Source organism: Zalophus californianus, chromosome 6 (genome assembly GCF_009762305.2).
Source record: "Zalophus californianus isolate mZalCal1 chromosome 6, mZalCal1.pri.v2, whole genome shotgun sequence".
NCBI classification, from domain to species: Eukaryota; Metazoa; Chordata; class Mammalia; order Carnivora; family Otariidae; genus Zalophus; species Zalophus californianus.
Genome location: NC_045600.1, coordinates 113451644 through 113470857, shown reverse-complemented (window position 1 = coordinate 113470857; position 19214 = coordinate 113451644).

The window sequence follows — 19214 nt, the reverse complement described above, 5'->3', positions numbered from 1 at the left end:
ACAGAGAGTTAGAGAGAATGAGGAGACAGAGGAATATGTCCCAAATGAAAGAACAGGATAAAAATCGCAGTAAGAGAGCAAAACAGAGATAAGTAATATGCCTTACAGGGAATTTAAAGTAATGGTCATAAAGATACTCAATGGACTTGAGAAAAGATCAGAGGACTTTAGTGAGACCCTCAATAAAGAGACAGAAAAAATGAAAAGAAACAGTCAGAGATGGAGAACTCAATAACTGAAATTTAAAATACACGAGATGGAATGGCTACTAGACTAGAGGAAGCAGAACAAATCAGCAACCTGGAGGTAATGGAAAGCAATCAAGCCAAATGGGAGAGAGAAAAAGGAATAATAAAAAAGTAAAACAGATTAAGGGAACTCAGTGACACCATCATGCATAATAACATTTGCTTTATAGGGATCCCAGAAGGAGAAGAGAGAGAAAAGCAGGCAGAAAATGTATTTGAAGAAATTATAGCTGAAAACTTCCTGAATCAGGGCAAGGAAACAGACATCTAGACCCATCTCCAACAAATTAACCCAAGGGGGTCCACACCAAGACACATAGTAATTAAAATGGTAAAAAGTAGTGATAAATAGAGAATTTTAAAAGCGGCAAGAAAACAGTTATGTAGAAGGGAAACCTCTGATAACCCAGGTTATCAGCTGATTTTTCTACAGAAACTTTGCAGGCCAGAAGGGAGTGGAATGTTATATTCAAAGTGCCGAAAGAAAAAAACCTGCAGCCAAGAATCTCTATCCAGCAAGGCTATCATTCAGAATAGAAGGAGATAAAGAGTTTCCCAGACAAACAAAAGTTAAAGGAATTCATTAAACCAACCTTATAAGAAATGTTAAAGGGGATTCTTTGAGTGGAAAAGAGAGATGATAAGCAGGGGGAAGAAAAACAGTAAAATTAAGTATATCTATAAAAATGAGTCAAGAAATTCATAAAATAAAAGAATGTAAATTACAGCACCATATACCCAAAACGTGGTGGGGACAGGAGTAAAAGTTTAGTGCTTTTAGAATGAGTTGAAACTTAAGCAACCATCAATTTAATATAGACTGCTATATGCATAAGATGCTATACTTAAATCTAATGGTAACCACAAATTAAAAACTGGCAAGAGATATGCAAAAAATAAAGAGAAAGGAACCCAAGTATATCACTAAAGAAATTCAGCAAACTGAGAGAAGAGAGTAAGAGAAGAACTACAAAACAACCACAAAACAAGTACTCAAATAGCATTAAGTACATACCTACCAATAATTACTTAGAATGTAAATGGACTCAATGCTCATTGAAAGATATAGGGTGGGGTGCCTGGGTGGCTCAGTCAGTTAAGCGTCTGCCTTCAGCTCAGGTCATGATCCCAGGGTCCTGGGATAGAGCCCCACATCGGGCTCCCTACTCAATGGGGAGCCTGCTTCTCCCATTCCCTCTGCCCCTCCCCCTACTGGTGTGCACGCTCTCTCTCACTCTCTTGCTCTACTCTCTCTCTCAAATAAATAAATAAGTTTTTTTTTTAGAAAAAGAAAGATACAGGGTGATGGAATGGATGAAAAAGCAAGACCCATCTGTATGCTGCCTACAAGAGACTCATTTCGGACTTAAAGACACATGCAGATTGAAAGTGAAGGGATGGAAAAGCATTTAACATGCAAACAAAAGTGAAAAAAAAGCCAAGGTAGCAATGCTTACATCACACAAAATAGACTTTAAAAGGACTGTAATCAGACAAAGAAGGGAAATATGTAATCATAAAGGGAACAATCCAACAAGAGGACAACCATTTTTTTTTAAGATTTTTTATTTATTTGACAGAGAGAGAAACAGTGAAAGAGGGAACAGAAGCAGGGGGAGTGGGAGAGGGAGAAGCAGGCTCTCTGCTGAGCAGGGAGCCCGATGTGGGGCTTGATCCCAGGACCCTGGGATCATGACCTGAGCTGAAGGCAGCCTCTTAACGACTGAGCCACCCAGGCGCCCCACGAGGACAACTATTAAAAGGGGAGGAGTTAAGATGGTGGAGGAGTAGGGGATCCAAATTTCGTCTGGTCCCTGGAATTCAGCTAGAGAGTTAGTTATCAAATCATTCTGAACACCTGTGAAATTAACCAGAGATGTGCCAAAAGAATTGTTGCAATTCTACAAATAGAAAAGCAACCACTTTTTGCAAGGTAGGAGGTGCAGAGAGGTGAATCTGAAACAATATATCAGAAGATAAACTATGGGGGGAGGGAGCCTCCATAAGCCGTGTACCAGAAAGTGTTTTAAGCAGCAGAGCCTAAGATCCTAACTTTTAGAAATCGGCCTGAAACGTGCTCAGGGGCGAAGTGGGGTGGAATCCCAGGTGGGACAGCATGGTTTCAGGATCCCTGGGATCACAAAAAGAATGGGGATGCCTAAGTGCAGCAGAGTTCCCAAGCATCGGAGTGGGGAAGCCAGCTGCAAACAGCAAGTCCAGCCACCAACTTTCTGCTTGGTGTTGCCATAAACTGAGAACTGCTGCAGGGTGGGGCCACTGCACTCTCTGAGCAGGGGCCCAGCAAGAGGCCGAACTGCAGAGAAACACCCCCTCCCTCCTTTGGGAGGAACAGCACAGGTGGGTGCTGCAGGAGTCTGCAGGGTTTGGAGAGTCCAAGCTGGGTCGTGTGACTAAGATAGGTCACAGGCTGGGTGAGCACAGAGTGCTGACAGAGACCAGGGAGAGAAGAGCAATTGACTGCTTTTCGGTGAGGGCTCACTGAAGAGTGGGGGGGCACAAACTTTCAGCTCTGGGGCTAGAGATCGGGGTGCCACCACCATTTTCATCCTCCCCCCATTGGTGCTGAAAGCCTTCAGAGAGCAAAACAGCCACATAGGGCAGTATGGAGGGAGCCACTTACACTGAGCCTGGCCCCCTGGCAAAGAGGGTGCAATTCCACTGGGGGAAAGACACCTGAGAATCAGCCCAACAGACCTCCCCCCAGAAGACCAAGTTTACTGATGATAGAGAGCTGCAAAACTCCAGCTCTTGGGGAATATGGTATATAGCATTCATGGGTTTTTTCCTTATTATTTTTTACTCTTTCAAGTTTTATATTTTTTCTTTTACAGCTATTTTCTTATTTTATCAATTCTTTTTTTAAGTCTTTTTAAATTTTCATTTACATTTTATATATATTTTTTTCATTTTTGGCTTCCTTTCATTGTGTTCAGTTTTATTTTTGTATAAGTTTTTCTTGCTCTCCTATTTTGAGATCTAGTTTCTTCTAACAAACAGACCAAAATACAACCAAAATCTAGTTTATTGTTCTGTTCTGTTCTACTTCTTGGTTGATTTCTCTCTCTCTCTCTCTCTCTCTCTCTCTCCTTTTTTTTGGTTTCTGTTCTCTTCTGATTCATTTAGTGTATATTTTTCTGGTGTCTTGTTTCTATTTTTGTATTTCTCTTTCGTCTATTATTTTCTGGACATAATGATGAGATGGAAAATCTCACCCCAAAAGAGAGAACAGGAGGCAGTACTCATTGCCAGGGACTTAATCAATATGGATACAAGTAAGATGTGGAAATTAGAATTCAAAACAACGATTATAAAGATACTAGCTGGGCTTGAAAAAAGCATAGAAGATACTACAGAATCCCTTACTGGAGAAATAAAAGAACTAAAATCTAATCAGGTTAAAATAAAAAAGGCTATTACTGAGATGCAATAAAAAATGGAGGCTCTAACTGCTAGGATAAATGAGGCAGAAAAGAGAGTCAGTGATATAGAAGACAAAATGATGGAGAACAAGGAAATGGAGAAAAAGAGAGATAAACAACTACTAGATCACAAAGGGAGGATTCGAGAGATCAGTGATACCATAATGTGAAACAATAATAGAATAATTTGGGTGCCAGAGGAAGAGGAAAGAGAGAGAAGTTTTATTTGAACAAATTATAGCTGAGAACTTCCCTAATCCAGGGAAGGAAACAGGCATTCAAGTCCAGGAGGCACAGGGAACCCTCCTCAAAATCAATAAAAATAGGTTAACACCTCGACATATAATAGTGAAGCTTGCAAATTTCAGAGATAAAGAGAAAATCCTAAAGGTAGCTCGGGATAAGAGGTCCTTAACCTATAAGGGTAGAAACATAAGGCTAGCAGCAGACCTGTCCACAGAGACCTGGCAGGCCAGAAAGGACTGGCATGATATATGCAAGGTGCTAAATGAAAAAAATATGCAGCCAGAATACTTTATCCAGCAAGGCTGCCATTCAGAATGGAAGGAGAGATAAAGAGCTTCCAGGACAAACAGAAACCAAAAGAATTTGTGATCACTAAACCAGCCATGCAAGAAATATTAAGGGGTGTGGGGCGTCTGAGTGGCTCAGTCTGGTCAAGTGTCTGCCTTGATCCCAGGTAGGTCATGATCCCCAGGGTCCTGGGATCAAGCCCCACATGGGGCTCCCTGCTCAGTGGGGAGCCTGCTTCTCCTTCTCCCTTTGCGCCTCCTCCCACTCATGCTTTCTCTCATGTGCTCTCTCTCTCTCAAATAAATAAATAAAATCTTTACCAAAAAAAGAGAGAAATATTAAAGGGGATTCTTTGAGGGAAGAGAGAGCCCCAAAGTAACAAAAACCAGAAAGGAACAGAGATAATATACAGACACAGTAAGTTTTCAGGCAATACAATGGCACTAAATTCATATCTTTCAATAATTACTCTGATAATGTAAATGGACTAAACACTCCAAAAGATACAGGGTATCAGACTGGATAGAAAAACAAGACCCATTGATATGCTGTCTACAAGAGACTCATTTTAGGCCAAAAGACACCTCCAGATTGAAAGTGAGGGGGTGGAGAACCATTTATCATGCTAATGGACATCAAAAGAAAGCTGGGGTGGCAATCCTTACATCAGACAAATTAGATTTTAAACCAGAGACTGTAATAAGAGATGAAGAAGGACACTATATCATAATAAAAGTGTCTATCCAATAAGAAGATCTAACAATTATAAATATTTGTGCCCTTAACTTGGGAGCAGCCAATTATATAAACCAATTAATAACAAAATTAAGGAAACACATTGATAATAATACAATAATATCAGGGGACTTTAACACCCCACTCACAGCAATGGACAGATCACCTAAGCAGAAGATCAACAAGGAAACAAGGGCTTTGAATGACACACTGGACCATACGGACTTTACAGATATATTCAGAGCATTTCATCCTGAAGCCATAGAATGTACATTCTTCTCGAGTGTACGTGGAATATTCTCCAGAATAGATCACATACTGGGTCACAAATCAGGTCTCAACTGGTACCAAAAGATTGGGATTATTTCTGCATATTTTCAGACCACAATGCTTTAAAACTGGAACTCAATCACAAGAGAAAATTTGGAAGGAATACAAATACATGGAGGCTAAAGAGCATCCTACTAAAGAATGAATGTGTCAACCAGGAAATTAAAGAAGAATTTAAAAAACTCATGGAAACAAATGAAAATGAAAACACAACTCCTCAGAACCTTTGGGATGCAGCAAAGGCAGTCCTAAGAGGGAATTATATAGCAATAAAAACCTTACTCAAGAAACAAGAAAAGTCCCCAAAATACAATCTAACCTTACACCCAAAGGAGCTGGAGAAAGAACAGCAAATATTTTTATTTTTATTTTTTTAATTTTTTATTGTTATGTTAATCACCATATATTACATCATTAGTTTTTGGTGCAGTGTTCCATGATTCATTGTTTGTTCATAACACCCAGTGCTCCATGCAGAACGTGCCCTCCTCAATGCCCATCACCAGGCTAACCCATCCCCCTACCCCCCTCCCCTCTAGAACCCTCAAGTTTGTTTTTCAGAGTCCATCATCTCTCATGGTTCGTCTCCCCCTCTGACATACTCCCCTTTTCTTCCTCTCCTGTTATCTTCTTCTTTTTCTTTTTTCTTAAAATATGTTGTGTTATTTGTTTCAGAAGTACAGAACTGTGATTCAACAGTCTTGCACAATTCACAGCGCTCACCGTAGCACATACCCTCCCCAATGTCTATCACCCAGCCACCCCATCCCTCCCACCCCCAACCACTCCAGTAACACTCAGTTTCTTTCCTGAGATTAAGAATTCCTCATATCAGTGAGGTCATGTGATACATGTCTTTCTCTGATTGACTTATTTCACTCAGCATAACACCCTCCAGTTCCATCCACGTCGTTGCAAATGGCAAGATCTCATTCCTTTTGATGGCTGCATAATATTCCATTGTGTATATATACCACATCTGAAAGAACAGCAAATAAAGCCTAAATCCAGCATGAGAAGAGAAATAATAAAGATTAGAGCAGAAATCAATGAAATAGAAACCAAAAGAACAGTAGAACAGATCAATGAAACTAGGAGCTGCTTCTTTGAAAGAATTAATAAGATCAATAAACCCCTAACCAGACTTATCAAAAAGAAAAGAGAAAGGACCCAAATAAACAAAATCATAAATGAAAGAGGAGAGATCACAACCAACACCGAAGAAATACAAACAATTATAAGAACATATTATGAGCAACTATATTGCCAACAAATTAGGCAATCTGGAGGAAATGGATGCATTCCTAGGAACATATAAACTATCAAAACTGAAATAGGAAGAAATAGAAAACCTGAACAGACCCATAACCGGCAAAGAAATTGAAGCAGTAATTAAAAATCTCCCAACAAACAAGAGTCCAGGACCAGATGGCCTCCCAGGGGAATTCTACCAACTATATAAAGAAGAATTAATACCTATTCTTCCAAAGCTGTTTCAAAAAACAGAAATGGAAGGAAAACTTCCAAACTCATTTTATGAGGCCAGCATTACCTTGATCCCCAAACCAAAGACCCCACCAAGAAGGAGAATTACAGACCAACATCCATGATGAACATGGATACAAAAATTCTCACCAAGATACTAGAGGGAACATACCTTAATATCATAAAACATGATATATCACATCAACAAGAGAAAGGATAAAAACCAGATGACCATTTCAATAGATGCAGAAAAAGCATTTGACAAGGTACAACATCCATTCATGATAAAAACCCTCAACAAAGCAGGTTTAGAGGGAACATACCTCAACATAATAAAGGCATATATGAAAAACCCACAGCTAATATCCCATCCTCAATGAGGGAAAATCTGACAGCTTTTCCTCTACGGTCAAGAGCAAGACAGGGATGTCCACTTTCACCACTTTTATTCAGCATAGTACTGGAAGTCCTAGCCTCAGCAATCAATGAAAAGAAATAAAACGCATCCAAATTGGCAAGGAAGAAGTAAAACTTCTACTATTTGCAGATGACATGATATATATATATATATATATATATATATATATATATATATATATATATATAAAACCTGAAAGACTCCACCAAAAGCTGCTAGAACTAATAAATGAGTTCGATAAAGTTGCAGCCTACAAAATCAATATACAGAGAAGTCCATTGTATTTCTATAAAATAATAATGAAGTAGCAGAAAGAGAAATTAAGAAAACAACCGTATTTACAATTGCACCCAAAATAATGAAATATCTAGGAGTGAACTTAACCAAGGAGGTGAAAGACCTATACTCTGAAAACTATAAAACACTGATGAAAGAAATTGAAGATGACACAAATGGAAAGATATTCCATGCTCATGAGTTAGAAGAACAAATGTTGATAAAATGTCCATACTACCCAAAGCAATCTACAGATTGAATGCAATCCCTCTCAAAATACCAACAGCATTTTCCACCAAACTAGAACAAACAATCCTAAAATTTGTATGGAACCACAAAGACCCTGAATGGACAAAGTGATCTTGAAAAAGAAGAACAAAACTGGAGGTATCACAATCCCAGATTTCAAGATCCACTACAAAACTACAGTAATCAAAACAGTATGGTACTGGCACAAAAATAGAAGCATATATCAATGGAACAGGATAGAGAGCCCAGAAACAAACCCATGATTTACTTATATAGTCAATTAATAGTCTATAAAGGAGGCAAGAATATGCAATGGGAGAAAGATAGTCTCTTCAACAAATGGTGCTGGGAAAACTGGACAGCTACATGGAAAAGAATGAAACTGGACCACTTTCTTACACCACACACAAAAATAAATACAAAATGGATTAAAGACCTAACTGTGAGACCTCAAACCATGAAAATCCTAGAAGAGAGCATAGGCAGTAATGTCCCTGACATTGGCTGTCACATTTTTCTACATATGTCTCTTGAGGCAAGGGAAACAAAAGCAAAAATAAACTACTGGAACTACACGAAAATAAAAAGCTTCTGCACAGCAAAGGAAACAATCAACAAAGCTAAAAGACAATCTACTTAATGGAAGAAGATATTTGCAAATGACATATCCAGAAAAGGGCCAGTATCCAAAATATATAAAGAACAATTCAACACCAAAACTCACAAATAATTCAATTAAAAATGGGTAAAAGACATACGGATGGCCAACAGACACAGGAAAAGATGCTCAACATCACTAATCACAGGGAAATGTAAATCAAAAGCACAATGAGATATCACCTCACACCTGTCAGAATGGCTAAAATCAACAACACAAGAAACAACAGGTGTTGGCAAGAATGTGGAGCAAAAGGAACCCCGTGCACTGTTGGTGGGAATGCAAACTGGTGCAGCCACTGTGGAAGACAGTATGGAGGGTCCTCAAAAGATTAAAAATAGAACTATCCTATGATTCAGTAATTCCACTACTGGAGGTGTACCCAAAGAATACAGAAACACTAATTCGAAAAGATATATGCACCCCTATGTTTACAGTAGCATTATTTACAATAGCCAAATTACGGAAGTAGCCCAAGTGTCTAATAACAGATCAATGGATAAAGAAGATGTGGTATATATATACAATGGATATTAGTCAGCCATAAAAAATGAATGAAATCTTGCCATGTGCAACAACATGGATGGAGCTAGAGAGTATTACCCCGAGTGAAATACGTCAGTCAGAGAAAGGCAAATACTATACAATTTCACTCTCATGTGGCATTGAAGAAACAAAACAAATGAACAACAAAAAAGAGACAAACCCAAAAACAGACTCTTAACTGTAGAGAACAAGTGATGGTTACCAGAGGGGAGAGGGGTGGGGGGGGATGGGTGAAACAGGTGATGGGGGTTAGAGGACACTTATCATGACGAGCACTGAGTAATGTATAGGATTGTTGAATCGCTCTATTGTACACCTGAAAACTCTATTCCAGTATGTTAACCATACTAGAATTAAAATTTAAAAATTAATTAATTAGTTAAAATTAATTAACTAACTTTTTAAAAAGAACTACTTTTCTGAGGGGATAAATCAGCCCAGGAACTTAGGAACAGGATAAGACATTAAGCCAAACCTCATTATTAACCCCAGGAACAATACCCAGAGTGTGGCAAGCACCATGATTTCAAAGCTAGGTTTGTGGGTGGAAGGTCACAGTAGACTGATACAGGATATTTCTAAGGTTGGTTCTTGCCTCCCTTCATGTTTACGTCCACTTTCATTGATTCTGGGAGCTTCACAGCACCATTCCAATATATTCCTTTTCTGTTAAGGTTAGCCAGAATTAGTGTCTGTTGTTTGTAACCAAGAACACTGACTGGTGTACTACAGTGACATCTTTTTGTTTGTCATTATATTAAGACAAATTAAAACTTTATTGTAGTTCATTTTTTAAGTCTATCCAATTGGCATGGACTAAAGAAAGATAATACTCACTGTCGAAAAGGATGTGAAGAGTAGGTTCTGATGGGTTTTAACCGAGAACACTGTTTAAAGATTGAAAGTTTGGAGAGAAGGCTTCTGGAAGATGATGTTGGTGACATGGCTTTTCCCCCTGTTTTTTCTTTAAAAAAATTTTTTTTTAAGATTTTATTTTTTTTTAAGTAATCTCTACACCCACTGTGGGGCTGGAATCACAACCCTGAGATCAAGAGTCCCATGCTCCGCTGACTGAGCCAGCCAGGTGTCCCCCATTTATTAAATTATTATAAAAAACACATCAAATTCTAAGCATTTTAAGTTTGCAGTATTAAGTACAGTCACATTGTGGTGCACCATCATCCATCTCCAGAATTCTTTTCATCCTGCAAAACTGAACCTCTATGCCCACCAGACAGTAACTCCCCATCCTCCCCTCCCCCAAACCCTAGCAACCACCCTTATACTTTCTGTCTCTATGATATTAACTACTCTGAGTACTTAATATAAGTGAAATCATATATTTGTCTTTTTTTCCTGACTGGTTTATTTCACCTAACATAATGGGGGACAGGCTTCTTAATCTCTCTGTATCCCCAGTTAAAAACAGAACTGGGGTCAAACCCAAAAACACAAGGACAATATTTATAACAATACTAGGTGCCATGAACTGTTTGCCCACCAAATTTATACGTTGAACCCTAAACTTCAATATGACATTATCTGGAGATAGAGCTTTTAGGAAGTAATTAAGGTTCAATGAAGTCATGAGTCCCTAATACAATAGGATGGGTGGCTTTATAAGAGGGAGAGATCTCTCTCTCTCTCTCCATGAACACAGACCAATGAAAGGCCATCTACAAACCAGAAAATGAGTCCTCGCTAGAAACCAAATCCTGTTCGACTTTAATCTTGGACTTTCCAGGTTCCAGAACTGTGAGAGATACATTTCTATTGTCTGTGGTATTTTTTTATGGCAGCGTTACCAGAATTATAGACGAGGTGATGGTATTTCCATGAACTCCAAAATACAAGTTGGTGAGGACAAAATATTGGTAACCACAGACTTGCAGGGTATTAGCATCTGTGCAGAAAGAAGCAGAAAGAAGTAAGGAGGCATCTCACAGATTTGAGAATAGGAATTCATGTAAAGAGTCAACAGATATTCACTGAAAAGCCTAATCATTTTGAACAGCAGCTGAAACAGGGAGGTTTTTTTGCCCATTCCAACAGTGGCTAAAGGCAAGGGATCCGCTTTAGGTCTAAACAGACTGGAGCAGTCTCGTCAGTACGGCCACAAAAACTGACCTGTCAGGGCTTCCTTCCAAGTAGGCCCTCACACGTGGGAAAGAGAAGGCAGTGGGGATGACACGCAAATTCCGAGAGGCGGGCACGCAAGGGTGAGGCATGGAGGGCTTTTCAAAAACCACAGAAACCAACTCCGCCTCATTTATAGGCCAGGTGGAGCCCGTGAAAGCTCCTGAGCTGGACAGCAGAGGGAAGAGGCATCTAGCTGCGGAAGATAAAGGAACGGAAAAGACAAGCTGTCCACGGGTCCTGCTCCTGTTCCCCTCGCTGTCCATCAGGGCCACGTGGTCTAGAGAAAAGCCACAGGAGCTTGAGCCCTGTCCTTCCCCCTGGATGGCTTCATGACCCTGGAATGACACTCGTCTCCCAGGCTCACTGTGAGGAGCAAAGGAAACAGAGTGCAGCAGACAGCTCGTGCACGGAGACGTGCAAGCAAACGCCCCTCGGCCGAGAGAGGGGCCCTCTCCCTCCCCTGCGCCCCTCGGCCAAGAGAGGGGCCCTCTCCCTCCCCTGCGCCCCGGCGCTGCGGTTCCCGGCTGGGGGGCGGACTTGGAGCGACTTAGCCGGGGCTCCGGCCCCCGCCGCTCGCTCACCGCGGCGTTACAGCCCGCTCCGGCGTGCCAGAGCGCACACTCACACGCTCACCCAGACCCACACGCTCCCCGCGGGGACAGCCCGGGACCCGCAGTGGCGCGCACGTACTCCCTCCGGGGCCCGCACACTCCGCACCCGCGCGGCGCGGCGTCCGATCCCGCGCCGCACCGGCCGCGCGGCGCCGCCTACCTTTCCAGACCGCGGAGATGCGGGGTCCGTTCTTCGGGTGGCCTTGGGTGGCGGCGGCCGTCCACAGCAGCAGCAGCCGCAGCGGGAGCCGGGACCGAGCCAGCGGGCCGGGGGGCAAGGAGCAGAGTCTAGCGAGGCACATCTGAGCAGAGGTGGTGGCGTCCCGAGGACCCGGAGCAACAGTAGCCAGCCGCCCAGCCGGCGAGGTCTCCGCGCGGGGAGGGGGCGTCAAACGCCGGACCTCACCCGGTCCCTCGCAGCCTTTACCGCCCGGAGTAAGCAATGCCAACCGCCCCGGGAACCTTCGCCGCCCGCCCTCCGGGGAGGTGACCAAGGGGAGAACCCAGGCCACCGGGGACAAGACAGACTTGGGGACTTCTGTGATCGGTGGCAGGCCTTGTCCCCTCTCTGAGCCTCAGATCCACTCCGCTCCACCCCATGAAAGGGTTGGCCTAGAAGTGGGCGAGTCTTAATAAACTAGCAGACAAGTATAGCACCAGGCAGTCTCACTAATGGCCAGCTAAGTGGTTTGGATTCTGAAAGTTGTGTTTCTCAGAGGACAGGCTGGCTTGAGTGGACATCACTTCCTCCGAGCCTATAAGCAGGAGAAAGATGCCTTCCCTTCAGGAGGCGGGCAGAGGGCAGGGGTCAGCACCGCATCATTGCTCTGCTGTGAGAACACAGAATTTTTTTTTAAAGATTTTATTTATTTGAGAGAGCGAGTGAGCACACAAACGGGGAAAAGCAGAGGGAGAGGGAGAAGCAGACTCCCCACTGATCAGAGTCCGATGCGATGCGGGGGTGGGGGACTCAATGCCAGGCCCCAGGGATCATGACCTGAGCCCAAGGCAGATGCTTAACTGACTGAGCAACCCAGGCGCCCTAACACAGAATTTTCATCTTGGCCTGACTCCCTCCCCTCTCCCTTCTCCTCCCGTCCCCAATCAACAGCCTTCTGGACTGCCTCCCCCAAGCCAGCTGGTGTTTGCTCAGAAAATCCAAACTCATTTCCATGTCAGTGGAGGGGGGTATAATTAAGAAGGCCCCTTTTATTTTGTTGAGGTAGTTTACTTCTATTGCTAGTTTGTTAAGTGTCTTTATCTTAGAAGAGTATCAAATTTTGTCAGTGCTTTTTCTATATTAAAATGCTCATGTGGTTTTTCCCCAATTCCTTTTGTTGCTGTGGTATAAATTACATTAATAAATTTTTGTATGTTGAACTATCTTTGCATTGCAGAATAAATCCCCACTTGGTCATGGTGTATAATCCTTTTAATATGCTACTGAATTATTTGCTAGTATCTTGTTGAGGATTTTTGCATCACTGCTCAAAAGGGTGTATTGGTCTGTAGTTTTCTTGTAGTGTCTTTGGTTTTGATAACAGTATAATATTGCCCTTGTGAACTGAGTTAGGAAGTGTTCCGTCCTCTTCAGTTTTTTGGAAAAGTCTGAGAAGGATTGGTATTAGTTCTTTAAATGTTTGGTAGAATCACCAATGAAGCCATTAAATTCAGGGCTTTTCTTTGTTGGTTTGTTAAAAAAAAGTGTGTTACTCAAAACTTCTCATCACCATCTAGTTGTCAGATGTTGGGAGATTTGTGATTACTGATTCAGTCTCCTTACTAGTTATAGTTCTTTTCAGATCTATTTCTTCATGATTTAGTCTTGGTAGGTTTTGTGTTTCTAGGAATTTGTCCTTTTCATCAATGTTATTCAATCTGTTAGCATACAATGTTCACAGTACTCTCTTACAGTCTTTTTATTTCTGTAGAATCAGTGGTAATGTACCCACTTTCATTTCTGATTTGAGTAATTTGTCTTCTCTTTTTTTTCAGTCCATCTAGCTAAAGGTTTGCCAATTTTGTTGATTTTTTCAAAGAACCACTGGTTCCATTGATATTTTCTTCTGTATTTCATTTCTCTTTGCTCTAATCTTTATTATTTCCTCCCTTCTGCTAGCTTTGGGTTTAGTTTGTTCTTCTTTTTCTAGTTCCTTAAGTTGTAAAGTAGGTTGCTGATTTGAGACCTTTCTTGTTTTTTAACATAAGCATTCATAGCTATACGTAATAAACAATAGAAAAGAAAGTCAAATCTCATACAAGATTATTATAAGTAAAGGAGAATAAGGAGCAGAATTATGAAAGCATACCAATGGGATATGAGCAAGAGACAGATATAAATGACAATCACCTATTTCAAAATGAACTAAAAGATTTTTTTTAAAGTAGGTTCCATGCCAACGTGGGGCTTGAACTAACAACCCTGAGATCAAGACCTGAACTGAAATCAAGGGTTGGTCACCCAACTGACTGAGCCACCCTGACACCCCAAAATGAACTATAAGATCTTAAGAATATGGTATATGATATGAAAGCACAACATTAGTTAGAACTAGGAAAGCTCAGAAATGAGGTGACAGAACTTAGGAAAGAACATTACAAGTAAAAGAAAAAAAAAAACAAAATAAAATCTAAAAAGGAATGCAAGAAGGAATAAATACAACAGATAATGCTATAAGAGAAATATAAGGAGGAAAGGAGGAACACCTTAAAAATAAAAAAAAGATATAAAAAGATTGGAGAAAAAGCAATAAATACTGAAGAGAGAACAAAGATCCAACATATGAATAACAAGAGTCTCCTTAAGAAGCCAATCAGAGCAAGAGATCAGAACTATTCTAAAACTTATAATTCAAAAAGCTGTCTTGAAATAAAAAAAAAAAAGATACTACATTTTGAAAGATCTTACCACATGCCTGAGATGACTAACCTTGAACAAGTGACACCAAGACATAGTCTGGTAAAATTATAGGACCTTATAGAAAAAGAAAATTATTTTTAAAAAATTTTTATCTTATGTTTATTAGAGAGAGAGAGCCTGCATGCGTGTACATGATTTGGGGAAGGAGGGGCAGAGGGAGAGGAAGAGAGAGAGAATCTTAAGCGGCTCCACACTCAGTGCAGAGCTGAACGTGGGGCTCCATCTCACCACCCTGAGATCATGACCTGACCCAAAATCAAGTGTCGGGCTTAACTCACTGAACCACCCAGGTGTCCTGAAAAAGAAAAATATTTGACTAAACTAGGAGCAAGTAAAAAGAGCAAACAAGTTGTAAGGGAAAGAAAATTTGGTTTTCATCATAAGAAAATGAAATATCTCAAGGAAAGAAAATGTGAGCCAAGAATTTTATGTTTAGAAAGCTGACTTTCACATGTAAAGGCTATTAATATGGAAAAGCTCAGGGAATATAGTACCCCTTCCTGGGAAATCTAGGAGAGAATGAGTTGTAATTGTAAAAAACTAGTGGTGAGCATTAAACACAGAATTCTTTGGAAAATAAAAGCGTTAAAAGGAAGAAGGTAAAGTATTTAATGGTATAGGGTCAGATAATATGTAATATGTCTGTTGAAGTAGGAGTGGAAGGGGTAGAGTGAAAAGTATATGCAAAAAAATTTTAAACTTTTCTCTTTAATTTCCAAAGTTATTTATTTAACTTTTTATTTTATTTATTTGAGAGAGAGAGTGCGCAACTGAGAGAGAGAGAGAAAGAGCACGAGCAGGGGGAAAGGGAGAAGCAGACTCCTCACTGAGCAGGGAGCCCGATGCAGGGCTGGATCCCAGGGCCCTGGGATCATGACTGGAGCAGAAGGCAGATGCTCAACTGATGAAGCCACCCAGGTGCCCCAAATTATTTTTTTTTTAAAGATTTTATTTATTTGACAGAGAGAGAGAGAGGGAGAGCACAAGCAGGGGGAGTGAGAGACAGAGGGAGAGGGAGAAGTCTCTCTGCTGAGCAGGGAGACCAATGTGGGGCTCAATCCCAGGATCCTGGGATCATGACCTGAAGTGTTAACAGATGCTTAACTGACTGAGCCACCCAGGCACCCCTAAAAGTTATGTATTTTATTTAAGCAATCTCTACACCTAGTGTGGGAATCGAACTCATGAGTCAAGAGTCACAAGCTCTTCCAACTGAGCCAGCCAGGCACCCCTTAAATGTTTCTTAATAATTACACTGGTGATGATTGTATTGTTATTTTGGAGAGTGTTGTTTATGTAATGTGGGCTAAAGTAAATGAGCAATTATGGATTACCCCCTATGCTCTTGAGAGCTAGGATTCTCAGGGTGGAAGATAGGAAATAAACATGCAGTATAGAAAAGGTTACAAAAAAACCCCTGCAGTCTTGAATTTTAAGTAGCAGTATAAACTTTTTATCTCTATGAATATAGATCTAGACATAAATTGGTATAGATCTAGATCTCTCTCTAGCTCTGACCAACAAAGAGGCTTAGAAATAATGATCAGTCTGGTAGCAATGAGCATCTCTAGTGCCGATTGTGGTCTTGAAATACAATTTCCCACTAAAAACCATTTGAACTTCTTTTGAAGGAATGGTTCTTTCTTGTGTCTGGGGCAGGAAATGTACTAGATGAGCCTGGAACTCTTGTCATGCCAGATAGTATGGAAACCAGCAAAAACTTCGAGGATTGTATGTTAAAAGGACTCAGCCTCAATTTCAACATGAGCAAATAACAGGTAAATATACTGTGGAAAATGGGAGCCATTTTGAAGAGCAGTAAAATTATAGAGGAGGAGAAGACTAGAACAAAGTGTGGTGTTGGATTAGAATTTGAAGTATTGGTGTTAAAACATACATAATTTATATTTACACATTTCCTATATGTATGAAATAGAAATATAGATGAATGGGTTTGTGTGTGTAAACATTCATACATTTCCTAAGTCTATCCACTTTGAGGGACTGGAAATAATGCCATCCCGGTGGCAATAAGCACACCTAGCATCCAGACTTGGATTCTAAATACCATTCTCTACTAAAATAAACTAAGGCTGTTTGGATTAATGACTAATGGGACAGCCTTTGTCAAAATTTCCCACATCACTTATGAAAACAGCAGTGAGGGGGCACCCGGGTAGTTTAGTTGGTTGAGTGTCCAACTCTTGATTTCGGCTCAAGTTATGATCTCACGGTCCTGGTATGGAGCCCCACTTTGGCTCCGTACTTAGTTGCTTGAGATTCTTTCCCTCTGCCTCTCCCTCTGCCCTTCCTCCCCACTCCCCACCTTGTGCCCGCATCACTCTCTCTCTCTAATAAATAAACAAATCTTAAAAAAAGAAAGAAAACAGCAGTGAGGTGATCTGTCTCCATCTACCTGGGGCAGTTGAAATTTGAATTACATCTGTGGATTAACTATAGATGGTAGTACTGTATTAATATTAATTTCTTGACTCTGATAGGTTGTACTGTGGCTATGCAGGAGAGCATGTCTTTGTTTTTAGGAAACACACACTGAAATATTTAAGAGTAATGGGGCATCATATCTGCAACTTGCTTTCAAATGGCTTGGGGATGGGGTGGGAAAAGAATAATATATCTAGAGAGGGTGAGAAAGAATGAAAAGGTAAATGTTGTAAAATGTTAACAATTGGGGCTTTAGGTGAAGGTTAAAAGGGAGTTATTTTCTATTATTTTTGTAACTTTACTGTAAACTTCAAAATTATTTTAAAATAAAAATGGGGGGCGCCTGGATGGCTCAGTCGGTTGAGTGTCTAACTAGATTTTGGCTCAGGTCATGATCTCAGGGTCCTGGGATCCAGCCCTGCATCACCCTCCAAACTAACGGGGGGATCTGCTTCTTTCTGTCTCCCTCTGCCACTCCTGCTCGCATTCTCTACCTCTACAAAGTAAATAAATCTTAAAAAAAAAAATGGAAAAGTCATGTTCTCAAACATGAGCATATGGGGAAATATTTAGCTTACTAAACATGTGCAGTATAATCTAAATCTTGTTGAATACATGCATTTATCTAATTCAATATAGTTATATTTTTAGAAGTATAAAAAAGTTAACAATCATCATCTATTAGTGATAGATCCATCTTAAAACAAAACAAATTTGGAGGACGTACACTACCAGATATCAAGACCTATTCTGAAGCTACAGAAATCAAGTTGTATGGTATTGGCACAGGGATAGAAAAATACATCACTGAGATAGAATAATCAGAAATTGACACATACAAAACAGTCACCTTATTTATGACAAATTCAATGGGGACAGGATAAAAAAAAGGAGTGCTGGATCAATTGATACTCATACAGAAAATAAAAATCTTGATTCCTTATCTCACTTTGCACATAAAAACTAATTTGAAATTAATCATGACCTGAATGTGAAAGATAAAACTTACAGAAGGTAACAAGAAAATATCTTCAAAATTAGGGCAAAGATTTCTTAAATGGGACATATAAAGCACTATCCAACAAAATAAAATTTCATAAATTGGACTTCTAAGAAATTCTTTAAAAACACCATTAAGTGTAAAAAAGCAAGCCACTAATTGGGAGGATATTCACAATATACATTCTTGACAAGGACCCACGTTTGTGCAACTCCTAATTTCAGTGACCATACTTATTTCTAAAAGTTCTTTTTGGTTCTTCTCGAATATGTCTGTTCTTTTTTCATCATGTCTTACTCTTAAAGGCTTGGTATCTTCTTTAATGTCTTTAATAATTTAAATTTGCTTTACCAAGAGCCCCAGGACTATTTTTTAAAATGTACATTTTATTGTGTATAAATTCTTTCTAAATAAAGTGGACTTAACAAAACTTGAGGTAATACTTAAGATAACACTTTGAGCATCCTACCTGATTTTATTCTCATGTCTTTAGTTTTATATATTTTGTTCATATAGATCTGGGTTTTGTTGCTCTCTGTAAAAGAATAAATTAGATTTAAAAATTTTAATTGTAGACACTCAAATGACATGTTATTTGCCTTTTCCCCCCTTAAGTAGCAGACCTCAGCCAAATCAACTTAACTCACAAAAGCCACCCAGCTACACATTTTCTCCTGCCACCGAATCTTTAATCTTTTTTTAAATTATTATATTATGTTAATCACCATTACATCATTAGTTTGTGATGTAGTGTTCCATGATTCATTGTTTGCATATAACACACAGTGCTCCATGCAGAACGTGCCCTCTTTAATACCCATCACCAGGCGAACACATCCCCCCACCCCCCTCTCCTCTAGAACCCTCAGTTTGTTTCTCAGAGTCCATAGTCTCTCATGGTTCGTCTCCCCCTCCGATTTCCCCCCCTTCATTCTTCCCTTCCTGCTATCTTTTTCTTCTTTTTTTTAACATATAATGTATTGTTTCAGAGGTACAGGTCTGTGATTCAACAGTCTTACACAATTCACAGTGCTCACCATAGCACACACCCTCCCCAATGTCTATCACCCAGCCACCCCATCCCTCCCACCCCCCACCACTCCAGCAACCCTCAGTTTGTTTCCTGAGATTAAGAATTCCTCATATCAGTGAGGTCATATGATACACGTCTTTCTCTGAT